Source organism: Anolis carolinensis, chromosome 4, assembly GCF_035594765.1.
Source record: "Anolis carolinensis isolate JA03-04 chromosome 4, rAnoCar3.1.pri, whole genome shotgun sequence".
Classification (NCBI taxonomy): Eukaryota; Metazoa; Chordata; class Lepidosauria; order Squamata; family Dactyloidae; genus Anolis; species Anolis carolinensis.
In genome coordinates this window covers 208,282,721-208,298,094 of record NC_085844.1, presented here as the reverse complement: position 1 = coordinate 208,298,094, position 15,374 = coordinate 208,282,721, and positions in this window count along the sequence as shown.

Below are 15,374 nucleotides of genomic sequence, written 5' to 3'. Positions count from 1 at the left end.
TAGTTGGACAAAATTATCTTCCTCAAGATGCTGTTTCATATCTAGGACAAAGGTTACAAAGAAATAGGAAAGGCAGAAGCACTGGTGACATGCTTCCTTAGCTTCTCTGGTAATAAGTGAGGTGGGGCTCACTATGAAAGATCTATTCAACATTGAGATTTAAAAAATGCAAACCAATTATAGAATTCATCAGTGTGGGTATTAATTTTACTTCAGCTTTTCCAGTAGCTGAATAAAAAGAATTGTGAGTAATACACAAATTGTATAAAAACTCTTTATCATTATATGTATGTTAATCTAATCCATTTAGGCCACAATGTATTTGCTACTCTCAGTAAATAAAAAACACAATGAAGATCATTATTATGCAATTACCTTTTGCATTTCTTTCTTTCCTTCTGCTTCCAGGATGTGTATAAGTATCTGCCAAGTGAGTCTACATCATACAAGAGATGAGGTAGGCTGGAATCCGCAAAAACATACATAAAAAAAAATCTTAGTCTCTGCCAACAGACTTTTGTGGCTTTTGTTGAAACAGACTACCAGTAATAAGATAACCTCTCTGCCTATCTCCATCTCATCGTTCTCCCTCTTGTGTGAAAAATTCTCCTTGGTGTTGCACATAGACAATGCAACCATTTGGCTATGGACAAATGAGGTAAATTCATGAGTAGCTCTTACTAGAAGCACCACCTTGTCTCTTTCCAGTTCTCTGACCTTGGCAGTGAATAAGAGCCAACTTCTGGTTACAAAAGATGGAGTTAAGAGTCCAAAAAAGAGCATTGGCGTACTTTGCAGGAGAAGACCTCTAAGATAGATGTTGTAAGACAGCAGAAGGGATGTTGGGGTTGAAGGTTTGAGTTGCAGGGGAATGGGCGGCTATTACCTAAGGTCTATTTAGCAGTTTCTGAAGACTTTCTTGGCTGCCAGATTTCGGAGAATATATACAAGAGACTGAGAGGGAGCTGGGAGATGACATGCTCTTTTTTTTAAAAAAAAGGAAAACCATACAAGTTTGCAAAGTAAAGAGATGTCAAGGGATGGAATAATAGGAAGTACACTGTTCAATTTTCTTAGATACTTTCTTTTCAGTGGTTTGTGTTTTGTTTGTTCCTTGGAACTCTAAATGTTCAAGTCTATCCCTTTCTAGATTATGTATCTTTCATCTACTTACCAGTTTCCTACCTTATACTGAGACTTCTTACCCGTGTACCTCAGCTATTCCTTTGGGTATTTTAATGGCCTGATCGGTTATCTGAGAAGCTTCTGAGCTTAACATAAAAAATATTCTGTATGTTAGTGTCACTGAGTGTGACTGAACAGGTATACAAATTGGCAAATTTGATTTATTCTTTCTTCTTGATACAACGTAGGTGATTATGATGTCTTGATGGACAGTACACATCTGGGGTGCTAGTGTGATACATATTAGTTTTCTGGAGGAAGTGGGAAAGACAAATAGGGAAGACTTAGGAAGAAGCACTTAAAGTAACAACCAAGTAGATCAAGGCCCAGATAGATCTGCATTACAGCAATTATTTACTGTGTGGTTTCTACTGTTGATGTTGTTATTGTTGTGTGCATTCAAATTATTTGTAACTTATGGCAATTCTAAGGCAATTCTATCATGAGGTTTTCTTCACAAGATCTGTTCAGAAGGGTTTGCCATGACCTTCCTCTGACTACCTGCCTAAAGTCACCAGCAGGTTTCCATTGCCAAGTGTGGATTCATGCCCTGATCTACAGAACTTCAGTCCAGTGCTCAAACCATTGTACCATGCTAGCTTGTTTCCACTAATATTATGGTCCATGTGTTTCTTGATGTGGGGAAAGTCTAAAATGCCAGGGTAGTTGGGATGAGAATGACAGTGTGAATAGAAGCACACTATTTTACCTATGGTATAAATAAATTTGAAGTAAATCTTGATCTTGGGATGTTAAGAGGCAAGGGAGCAAGGATAACCTTCACACAGGAAGACCACCAAGTCTGGAATAACCTATAGATGTCACTGCAATAAAATGCATAAAGAAATAATATTCTAGAGCAGGGAGAGCAACTTAGGTTGCAACACCTATTACCAGACAGCCAATGGTGTGGGATTATGAGAGTTGAACACTAACAACTTCTGGAAGGCACTATGCCCACCTGGCAATTTACATCTAAACTTCAGTCTAATTCTTGATATCTTTCAAACCACTGCAAAATTTTGTCAAAGCTACAACTTCATAGCAAAGTTCCTTCCTCTTGTCCAATCAACAAAAAGTTTAAATGCTTGCATACATCTACTGCAGTTTTCTAGCACTGACCTCATGGCCAGCTATATTGCAACATGCATATGAGGAACGACTATATCAAATAGAGGGTTATGTAAGATGTGTAATAAAAAACTAACCAAATTATTACTTATACTGTCTATGTGGAGCCTTTATCAGTGGGCAAAAGAGGAAAATATCACTACTCCTAAAACAACAAATGAATCTGACTTCAAAACGTACCAGAAGAAATGCTATACTATTTCTGTTAAGAAACAATTAAAAGCATTATCCTACTCATTAAGCACAGTGTACTCTTTAACAGGTCTAGTACATTATTTTGCTCTCAAAAACTGAGTGTTGACTCTGATGTAAAACTTCTGATAAAGAATAAAGGAAGCTAATAAGAAATAAACTATGTATATACACTGAAAAATAAAAATGTATAATTTTAATCTAATACTGTATATTACATTTCATCATTTCTTACATTCAGCTGGTGTCCTGGGCACCCTGAAATAAAAAAGAAATTAGAATTGCTTCTTTCTTCTTTGAAACAGAAGCAATACTGCAACATAATCAGTGTGAATAATAAAATAAAATGATGTACCCAGTTTCTTCATTATTATGCAGGATTAAAACAATTAAAATTCAAACTGAAACAAGAGTTAGTTGATATACACTGGATGGTAAGAGAAAGATGAGCCTCTATTTGAGTTAACTGCAATCGGAGATCAGTGCAATCAATACCCATGCATTGCCTTGTACAGCTATTACTTGGTTTCCTGGTCTGCAAATAGTTCCTCAGAATGTGAGAGGATATGTTTTACTCCCAGAGTCCAGTTTTGTTTAAAAGAAAATAGAGCTCAGGGCAAGAAGTAAGCTGCAAATCTGGATTACAAAGGCCCTTCAATATGCTGCTTGACTGTTCACAAGAGACTTCACTCGCATTTGATACCAAAGTAAGGACAGGTAAGTTGTCATTATGGAAATTTTCTAGTTGCAATTTCTGAAAGGACTATAAAAAACTTGAAGAAATGCATGATGGAAAGTCAACTCAATGACTCGCTTAAAATTTGCCTGTAGACGACTGCCTAAAATTTACATCTTGGTGATTTCCACTAAGGAAATCAGTGGTGGAACTCCGGACTGATAAAGCCCCCAAATGAAGTAATGATTCTCACTCAGGCACATAAATTGGTTATTTGCTGGCTGTCGAACATGCATGTCCTCCACCTGCTAGCTCCAATTTTCCCTGTTGTAAATCCTCTGCTAGTTCTCTTGTGTGGTTGCTACTGACAGAGAAAGCCTGAATGCCCTTTTTGGCTAGCCTCCGTGTATGTGTGGCACAGTGCCCATGTATAAACCAGCCACAAAACCCCAACTTCAGAGTTTATTCTGACACTCATTCCAAACTGGTCTTGGAATGAATCCCATGAAGGAACACATGTGGATGAAATCATGGCAGAAATAAAATGCATGGCTATTCATGATAGGTTTTGAGTATATAGCACATGTGTATTGATTTTTGGTTATGATCCATCACTTCCATCTGTCACTTCTTCCTTTCTGGTAACAATATCAGTATCATTCACAGGAAGAAAACTGTGATGACATGTTTTGAAAATAATAATAATAATAATAATAATAATAATAATAATAATAATAATAATAATTTCATTTGTATCCTGCTTTTCCCCTGCAAACTGGGTCTCACAGCTACTTTATTGTTTATATTACCTGCCATTAAGTTGAATTTGGGCCCTTCCACACAGTCCTATATCCCAGAATATCAAGGCAGAAAATTCCACATTATCTGATATTGTGGGATTTTCTGCCTTGATATTCTGGGCTATAGGGCTGTATGGAAGGGCTCTATGACTTACGGTGACTCCATGAAGGAGACATCCAAGTAACCCTGGCCCCATCTACACTGACCATTAACTGCAGCTTCAAGATGATCTCCAAAATGTGGCAGCTAGACTATGCATGCCATGAAAATGCACTGCAGATTGCTTTAAGTCCAGGAATCTAATACAAACAAAATTGAAGGAAATTCTAGATGAAGCCCTTAATGAACATCAGCACATTGTAGTATAAACTACACTGCATAACAAAATTGGTTCCACAGAATGCGAATCACTGTGTGGATAGCCAAAGCACTCCAATGATGTGCATATGTCCATTCCAGAGCAGGGAGTTGAACTTCCTCTCCGCATTATCTTCAGTTCTCAACTCACAGATACTGGGGATCCTGGAACCAGTTGAAGGACAGGCTATGTATGTGTGAAATCACTATCAAGGCCTTAGATTGGTTCTAGAGTTTACAATCTAAACACTCAAAGCAAAACTGCATTCTTCAATACAGGTTTCAAATTGATCTAAGTGGTCAGTGTAGGTGAGCCCCCTATATCAACAGCCCTGCTCAGGTTTTGCCTATGATGAGTTTGGAGTCGCACAGAAGCCATCATATGACATAAGGGCACTTCTGGTGAGACTCCATGGGACTCCATGAAGACTACCCGACTCCAAACTGAAAAGAAAAAATGATTCGTTTAGTGTTTACACCTTATTTTATTTTTTGGTTGTTTAATATTTAATGTTTCTTGTACCTAAGTGCTATTTGTCTCTACTGTTTTAATGTAGCACAATTGTTACGTAAAATCATACTATGTATTTTTGACATTAATACCAAAATCTGAAACATATACAGAAAGTCTTTATTTTCCAAACTGAAAAAATGGGAGAAAACAAGGAAAGAACATGGGATGGCTGGCCATCCCAGAAGATGGAACTCAGCAGTAGGGAACAAAGTAAGATGGTTCCCTCCACTTTCCCCTGTCCCTCCCCTCCCTCCCCCCCCCCCCCACACACCTCATGGGATGAGATCTCAAGAAGCCTTTTCAGTCAGTTTCTAAAGGCCCATTGGAAATTTTACTTGCTGACAGAAATAAAAAATGGAGCTGCTGAGAAGATTCTCTCCTATTTCTATCAAAAGTACTTATGAAGGTGGTAAGACTACGAGTAGAGAAGTATTATCCATTATCTATGCCACCTCAATTATCTGTGAGAATGCAGCAAGATTGTGATGTCTCATGGGCCTTGTAGTCCCGTTCCTAGTGCTATTGTGGCAGACGAGGAGGAAAACATGGAATTTCCACCGGTTCAGCTTGAATCGGAGCCTCTCCACCTGGAGGATGTTTGTCCTCGGGAAGTTAACCAAACAAGCCTTGGGCAGAATTCTCCCCCGTTTTCACGAAAGGACAATTATAATAGAGATAGAGGAGTCAGGGAGGCTAATCGCAGGAGCCTCAGAATCGCTGCCAGACAATTAGCTGATTAGGTCTGCTTCCCTTGGGAAATTCTAAGGAGTCATGCATCTGGACAGAGTTGGCTTTCACTTCTTGTTCTCCAGGGAAAGTGTTCTGTTGGCGGGAAAACAAGACCCTATATAGGGGTTTTGCCGCAAGGGGAACCTTGCGGAGTCAATGGTTCAGCTTGAGGAGAGAGATCGTGTGTGGACTTCGTATCCCAGTTCCTTGTTTCCCGGATCAAGTTTCCAGCCTTGCCTCGTTTCACAGATCAAGTTTCCAGTCTTGCCTTGTCTCACGTTTTGCCACGGACCTTGTTTCATGCTTCAAGTTGTCACGTTTCCAGTCTTGATCCAGCCAAGGATCAAGCTTAAGATCCAGCCTTGTTGTCAAGCTTCAATGGACTAAAGACCTTGTCATCTCCCCACACTATTGCCTGGCAAAGTGTGTGTTTCGGTCAAGTGGATTATAACTTTGAACTTTAATATCTTATATTGGACAATACATTTCTGGACTATATTTGACCTCATCTGAAAGGTCTGCTTCTGAACTATATTCTTCACTTGTTTTATTGACTTTATATATTTCTATAATAAAGATATCAGATAGATTCTGGTCTCTGCGCATGGTTATTGGTGCTCTGCAGCCTGGGTCCTGACAAAGATATACTTCTCTGTTCTTTAAATGAGGAGAAAAGATGCAAATTTTTGAGTGGGAAGACGGAGCTGGCAAAATCACAAAATCTTAGTCAGTATGCCAGTTCTTTGTAAAGCAACCGGAAAGGAGGTGGGGAAAGGAGTTGTAACATTGGGGCATATGTGGTGAATTGTCATTTACTCACTCCAGTGTGTTTAAACAACAGAAACAACAAGGGAAGCTACTTACATGGATAATACTTATTTAGATGCCAAACAGAACACAATGGATTACAGTGATCTAAAGTGAAATGACTAATGGATCATAGAGAATTATGTTGCCCTTCTGTTAAAATGGGATCTGAAGAAATTTCCAGCATGATATGTTTAGGTAAGTGGGAAGACATCACTAGGATTATTACTACTATTTTTAAGTGGGAACATATAGGATTTCCAAATGACTTCACATTCAAGTCCAGATGGCCAGAATCTCACTTACTGAAACCCATGTGATAAAATATCAAATATTTTGAAATCACACCTCGTAACAATGCTTGTGGAGAAGTGATATGACCTTACTTCCTACATTCACTCAGTAAGTTGAAATTGGCAAACAGAAAACACTAATGTCAACATATTAAACATCAGGCTTGAATTAAGCCTTTGTTGTGAGGATTTGAACAAAAAAATAAATAAATCTACAGTTAAAATTTGAGACCAAAGGCATGAGTCTTCAAATTTGAGGTAATTGCTTCAAAGAAAGATGTCTCGTTAGAAATGTCCTGAAGGTCATACCAATACGGTACATATTTTTAAAAACATGATTATAAGCATTTTACCTTTTGGATAAAATAGATAGATGCATGTCTATACTAAAATACATATAAAGCAGTCCTGTACTTCTCATGATAGAGGTGGATAGCCTTAATTACGAATGCCACAGTCCTTAGTTTTCAAGACCTGAGCGAAGCTGTCGAGAACAAGTTGCCTTGGAGGGTTTTCATTAAAAGGGTTTCCATAAGTCAAAGTAAACGTTTGATGGCAATTACCAACAGTAGCAATTTCTCATAAAATTATCTAACTGGTGGTAAAACTAAATTTATTTCAACTTCAGTCTGTAGTGAGGACAAATTAATTGAAGCAAGCAAGGTCATAGCTATCAGGTGATAAATCTGTTACTTGATACATTTGATTGATATATTGTATATATATTGAGAAGGTGTCTATCTTTGTAATAGTATATCTATGACAATCATTTTACAAATAATCTTGTTGCTGTTGTTATTTCTTAAGCACTCAAAATACTAAATGCTGAACAATGAGCAGATGAAACCCTGCCATAATAGCTTACCTTCACACAATATATGCCAACAACCCCCTGCATAAGTATATAGGGATAGTAGTAGTGCTTAGCAAAATCACTTTCTACCAGTATAATACAATCCAAGCCCAAATACAGCGATCACAAAAAAGAATAATGTGTGCCTGATATGCATATTTGCTTATAAGTTAAGTGTCACTCTGCTAAGTGGGGCTTCTTCATTAATAAATATGCTGAGACTTGCAGACATAATTACAGAGATAAATTCAGTCTAATGGCCTGTCCTTAATATAATAATAAATGGTTAACATTTTGGGATTTTTCAACATCAGAAATGTTACTGCTAAATATAGCTCCCACAGTTTGTCAGTGTCAGAATATGTGTTGCAAGTGGTGCACAGTAATAAATTGTCTTGATAGTAACAAGTTTCATTGCCTGCCAACACAGTGTCAGAGGGCTTACGCCTGATCTAGTTTCACATGCCTAGGAAGAAGTATCACATTGAAAGTAGTGCAATCCCAGCTCTGGTGAGAGGGTAAAATATAAGTGAACAGAATGAGAGAACGGATAGCATCTGTATCTGGGTGTGTTACTCTTGTCCTTCTAATATTGGCCATCATTAGTCTGCCCTGTGTTACTCTAAATCTGAATATTCACACTCTGCCCCAACTAGGAAACAAATTACAGTACAACTGGATTGAGACAAGGGACCATATTGGTTCAGTCACCTTGGAAAATTGGTACATTCCACTTTTTAATATGTAGCCTGGAGAAGACTGGGAAGTGGCATGACAATCATATCATTGAGCTTGTTTTCTGCTGCTCCAGAGACTAGGGACTCTTTCACAGTACACATTATATTCCATCTTAATTACCATGGCAACACCCCATGGTACTCTAGGTATTTTGTAGTTTAGAGAGACACTAGAACTCTTTGGGTAATAATTCTACAGGTTCTCACTAAACTGCAAATCCCAGTATTTCATGGGCAGACCTATGGGAGTTAAAGTGGAATCATAGTTCTAATTATGTAGTGTGAAAGGGAACTAGAATATAAAAATGAGGATTCAAACTAGAGGAAAAACAGAATCTAGCTAAATATTAAGAATAATTTCTTCACTGTGAGAGCTGTTTGATAATGCAATATATTGCTTCAGAGAGTAGCAGACTTTCTTTGGAGGTCTTTCTTTGGTAAGTCATCTCTTAAGAGTGTTTTAGTCATCTACAGAACTGAGGGTCACAGAAGCAGCCGGTTCACTGGGAGTTTGGGGTGTCATTCCAGAAGTCTCCAAGCAGGCTGAGAAGGGGCCTGGGAGTTGGAGTGAGCAGAGATGGCAGCTAAAAACTTCATCTCAGTGGATTCTGAGGATCTTGTGGAGTGTCCTTGTTCCTTACATGGACATGCTGATTTGGCTGGAGGCACAACACCAAGTATGCTTTGGCTTTTCTGATGTGCTCAGCGTTTTGATCAGCTCCAGACAGAGTCCCTTCAAGATCCTCAGAATCCAACAAAGACCTCATCATCACTGACCAAGAAAAATAATTCTCGTCAGACAATTTCTCAAAATTTGAGATGAAGTTTTTAGCTGCCATCTCTGCTCACTCCAACTCCCAGGCCCCTTCTCAGCCTGCTTGGAGACTTCTGGAATGACACCCCAAACTCCCAGTGAACCGGCTGCTTCTGTGACCCTCAGTCCCCCTGAGATTAAGCCTTGTCTGCAAACTCACAACAATGCAGGCCTCTGGCAGTCACTCCTCTCTGGCAAAAATGACCCCCATATTTATGGTTCTGGTGCCTAGTGTTACTTACTTTACTTACTTACTTAGGCGATCCTTCGTAGTTCGAGGATGATGGTCTTCCAGTTGTGGGGTCTTGAGGATGGGTTCTTAGGTGGCTGAAGCAACCTATTCTTTATCTGCATGTTCTCCTGCAGTGAGGACATCAGTTTCCAGGTGGAAGGTGGTCCTGGTCAAGGTTAGCTTGACGGCCCTACCTCTTGGCACGTTTCTCCCTTAAGCCCTCCATTCGTGCCTCTTCAAACTCCGCAGCGCTGCTGGTCACAGCTGACCTCCAATTAGAGTGCTCAAGGGCCAGGGCTTCCCAGTTCGCAGTGTATATGCCAGTTTTTAAGGTTGGCTTTAAGCCCATCTTTAAATCTCTTTTCCTGCCCACCAACATTATGTTTCCCGTTCTTGAGTTTGGAGTAGAGTAACTGCTTTGGGAGACGGTGATCGGGCATTCGGACAACGTGGCCAGTCCAGCAGAGTTGATGGCGTAGGAGCATCACTTACCTAGTGTTTCGCTTACTGGTACTATGTGATTAAGAAGTACCTTAATCACATACAGCATTACCCCTATATCCATGAGTCTGTCACCTACTGTTTCACTTACTAGCATACAACAAAATATGCATTTTCTAGGAATTTTTTCTGTCCTCCAGGGAAACTCCATGTTAGTCTCATGTGGAAGGAATTTATTTCGATAGGGTTCACTATTATCCATGGTTTCCTTTTTCTCTGATAAATTCAGAAACATATGGGGGGTTGTGCATGGCAGGAGGTTGGAATAAATGGATCGTGTAGTCCCTTCCACCTTTATTATTCCGTCTTGCTCATCCTTTTGCCAAGGGGCATAAAAACTATCAAGGGGAAAATATTCACAGAAGACAGAAATGTGCACAGAACATGCTTGCTTCAGCTCAGCACTAACAGTTTGCTATGGATTACTCTTCTTTGCTGTAAAAACATCTGAAAGAAGAGAAATTCCATTGCTCTGGATGAACTTGCCATTTCTCACGTAATTCTTTTGCTTCTATCCTAATTTTTGTTGGTCCACCTATCTACAAAGAATTTGAATTATGAATTAACTGTCCAATGGATATGAAATCTTATCAGCTTGGAAGGATGGAAAATGCTGCTTTGTGTCTTACTGACAGTCACTGGCATAAAGGCTGCTGATAAAACCTGGAGACATCACTAGATATAGAATCTTAAGGGCCATTTGTTGATAAGATCTCAGTGAGGACTGGTTTCCTCTTGAACAAGGAACTGTTTGTTAAACTGATAATAGGTAGAAAGAACAATAGAGCAAGAGTACAGGCCTTTAGCTATAATTTAACCAGTTAAGGCGGCATTTGGGAGCACTAACTGCTAATAAAGGGTTTGGAGCTTTCTTTTAATCATTAAAGAACGCTTTATTCTGATAGTGTGCTCTTAAACAATCAAGCAAGTTAATTACCAGTTAACAGCTTAGAACAGTGAATCTTCATGATCCTGTGTGAAAACAAGAAAAACAATCCACAGGATTTACTCTACTGGAACTCTGTAATTTGTAATAAAAGAATAATTGTGAACACAAAAAATATTGTTTTATTATTTAGAAAGTCAAGAATAGTAATTTTCTTGGTTTCTTGTTTTATTTTAAATGTTTATTTTATACTGACTTAATTGCTCAATCAGTTGCCTAAATTGGAAGTTGCAGTGATTCTGCATCTGGGATGCTGTGTGGTTTTCAAGTTGCATGGCTGTGTTCTAGTAGAATTTTCTCCTGACATTTTGCCTGCATCTGTGGCTGGTATCTTTAGAGGATCTGCTTCTGTTTGAGCATCAGATTTCAGAAGGGGTTATTGTTATTCTATCACATGGAAACATTATTGGGAAGTTCCTTGGGGCCCTATTTTTGTTCCCCTTATGTATTTATTTATTTTATTTTATTCATTTATATCCCATATCCTCTCAATAACACGACTAGGTGTCTCACAATCTTGCTTTCTTGTTGACAAGAAAGCAAGACGGCAACCATCCTAGCCATCTCCAAGGGAGGGAGTCCCAAAACTACTCTCAGTTTACAATTGATGCAAAAGCAATCCCAAACTCTTTATCTATTCCTTAAGGAAATGCAGTCCAATCCAGTTAAATCTTTCAATTCTTGGACCTGCCACTTTCACAGTGCCTATATCTTATGAGGACTCAGTTTCAGTTCCGCACTTTCATCTAACCTGTCAATTTGTTTGAGATGGTTCTATATCATTCATGAAGATATATGAGTGTTATCAGTATCAGTTAACAGCTTATCCACTTTATACTTGAACCTACCTTTTACCACTTCTAAAACCACTACAATTCGGATGCCTCAATAGTATGTGGGCAATACACCATTACCAGTTTCAGACTGTCTCTTAGGGCTAATATAAGTTATAAGCCCCCATGGCTTCCCCAGTGGGGAGAAATTTGCTAGTGAATAAGATGGGATTTCTGTGGAATGCAGAAACTCCCATTTCCTTCAGTCTTTCAATCTGTGTTCATTCTACAATGGATGCTGTCTTACACAAGCCCTCAGAAATACACATGAGGTCAGGTTCCCCGCCCATGATTAAGGCATGGATATAATAATAATGATGATAATAATAATAATAATAATAATAAAAAAAAATATTGACCACCCTCTCCCTGTGACTCGACAACATAATTAAAACATGAGATGCAACACTATTAAAAGACATACAACAAAATACACAGAGTTAAAATACAAGTTAAAATCCATTGTTAAAGTGCAGATTAAAATCCACAATTTTTGGATAGATCTGATATTTAAAAGAAGTTTAACCAGGCTAGAAAGCCCAATAATACAGCAACCAGGTATCACAAGAGTAGAGAGTGGACTCATACTGAAGTTGCCACTTTTAGTGATTGATGATTTCAAATTATCTCAATATATGTAGACAGCAAGATGGAATTGCTTTAGGCAATGTAATTGTACTAGATACAATATGTATGCACTATGGAATGTTGTGGCATATTTATTTACCAAAAAGATTAAGTCAGTGAATTTTTGAACTCTTCATTACATAGTAGCGGTAAGTTATCTGTTAACTTAATCTTCCATCAAAAATATGCAGGCCATAATACATAATAACCACCAATCTAAAAACAGGACAATAACACCAGTCAATAAAATGAAGTTGCTGCCAGCCATTAACCTTTTGACCTGCTCCTAACCCTGAATTACATGCTACACAACAAGGACTAATTGTTGTAAGCTATTCATTTTCAGATTCAAAATATGGGGATAATTTCTTTAGACCAGAGATGGGCAACTGTGGTCCTATGGGGGTTATTTGACTGCAACTCCCATCACCCCTAGGCAACATAAGCAATGGTGAAAGATACTGGAATACAAAATCTGAAAGGCCTCAGTTGCCCACCCTTACTATTCCTATCTCACATGATGGGAAAAATTTGGTGTCAGACAGTTTCTAGTTTCTATACTCTCTTCCTAAGAACAGTAATGGAAAAGTTTAATTAAGAAAGTAATTCATATCTCAAACACATAAGTTTGAAGTATGAGTTTGAAACAGCACGAATTTTTGTCTTGGCAACTGTTTTTGGGGGTGTGGTAAAGAAATGCTAGTGCCAAGTCAAAGGAACAATAAAGTTCTGCATTTCTCCACTGTCTTCTTCAAGTTGCTGATAAGGGGTCAAAATCATAAAGGATGTCCTGTCTGTAAACAAAGAATTATTGGACTAGAGCTCTTTTTTATGTTTATGATTATGCTAAACACTGGAAACATTGTTTATATAGGTGTCTAATAAAATAATTTGTTATGTCATTGCTTACTTTGTGTGGCATGTTAGTGTGCTTGGCACATGTTTGCTTATTTATTTGCTTATTTATTATTGTAACAAGTGTTACAGAAGATGGAACTGAGAGTGTTGTATTTATTCACAATGTTAACAAGTGGCAGCATGGTGTTCTATGGTAATTGTTAAGGATATCTGTACTGCCTTGAGGTCTTCTAAATATATAATGGACATAACCGAGAAATGGCTTACATTACAATCCCTTGAGGTTATAGGTGTGTTGTGTACTGTGCTTTTGATCTTTATTAATGATTTGTTAAGTCCTGGTTATGGTCATGTTTGTCCAAATCCAAGTGCTAGGACCAACTAGGGAAAAACCTTTGAATCAATGGCATGTACACAGGTCTACCATTCTTCAGTTTTATGCTGAGGATCTTCTCTAATTAGAATTAACAACTGGATTCAGGCATTAGAAGGAAGTCTAAATGAGAATGATGTTATTTTGGTCCCCTTAAACAAAACCCCTAGGCAACATAAGCAATGGTGAAAGATACTGGAATACAAAATCTGAAAGGCCTCAGTTGCCCACCCTTACTATTCCTATCTCACATGATGGGAAAAATTTGGTGTCAGACAGTTTCTAGTTTCTATACTCTCTTCCTAAGAACAGTAATGGAAAAGTTTAATTAAGAAAATAATTCATATCTCAAACACATAAGTTTGAAGTATGAGTTTGAAACAGCACGAATTTTTGTCTTGGCAACTGTTTTTGGGGGTGTGGTAAAGAAATGCTAGTGCCAAGTCAAAGGAACAATAAAGTTCTGCATTTCTCCACTGTCTTCTTCAGTTGCTGATAAGGGGTCAAAATCATAAAGGATGTCCTGTCTGTAAACAAAGAATTATTGGACTAGAGCTCTTTTTTATGTTTATGATTATGCTAAATTGGGTGTATTGTTCTTGGAGGTGAAAAACTCAGAGGAATATAATACCTCTTTTGTTATCTTTCTCACCTGCTTTGCTCTTGGTATCTCTCAATTATTTTTTTAAGTTCTCCAAGACTCTCAAAGTAATGTAGAAGTTGTTTTTTTGTCTTGCTTTCCACATTTTATCCTAACCTTCATATTAGTGAGGTAGGCTATTCTTGGTTTTACGAATGTTATAGAGCAATAGTTCTTGTCCTGGATATGAAAGTTTTCCATGCCCTATTTGTGATTGTAAAATGTGACAGTGCATGTTGTAAAATTGGTTTCTGGGACACATGCACTCCATATTTAAGAATGTATTTCTGCTCTTCCCTGCTTAGAAATATGCTGTGCATGGTGCTGGTGTATCACCTGTATATTCACAACATAAAAAATTACAAGTTACAAAGGGATTACTTGTAGGTAGAGCATGGAGCAACAACCAGGTGTACTTATGGCTCACACTTGTCACCTCATCACCATACCCACAAGTTTTGCATCATTGTTACATACAATTTGCCTGTAAGGATCTGCTCCTAGGCACTTACATTCATGCATCTGAGGAAATAGATTTAGGGTGTATCTTCACTGCAGAATTAATAGTTTGACACCACTTTAACTGCCATGGCTGAATGCCCTGGAAACATTGGAATTATAATTTGGTACAGTAGCAGCATTCTTTGGCAGAAAAGGCTAAAGACCTTTTAAAGCTGTGCTATAAAGGTAAACATCCTCAGAAATACTGGTAAAACACCATCAAATGCTTAAATTAAATTTACAATGGAAGTCTTGAACACCGGTGCATGCATTGTTGACCGCAATAATCAGTTCAAGAGGAAGGAAAACTTCAACTGAGGAAATCATATGCTAAGAAAATGAAAGCAGTTGGTGCCTCTGGACACAATTCTCGAGTAGACAGTCTGGTGTTATTTTTTTTCCAATTCAAGGAGTACTTGTTCTTCAGTGCAGCAAGTTATATGTGGCTTTAAATAATTATTCCACATACATTTTCTAGAGATGCCAGATAAATCTGCATGCTGGTCTTTTCTATTTATGCCCCATGGGTTTTTACATTCAGGTACATTGTTTACTGTCTCATGTGAGCAAGGAATGGTTAATACCTTAGATGAAGTGGAAAGTCAAACAAATTAGACTTTACTCAAGAGCGTCAATAAACGATTAAGAGATGACATAGCTTCCTTTACTTGTGGTTGTCTCAGCCTGTGGATGCATCTACAATGTAGAATTAGTACAGTTTTTCACCACGTTGACTGCAATTTATTTTATTTATTGTGTCAGATGTGAATTGGG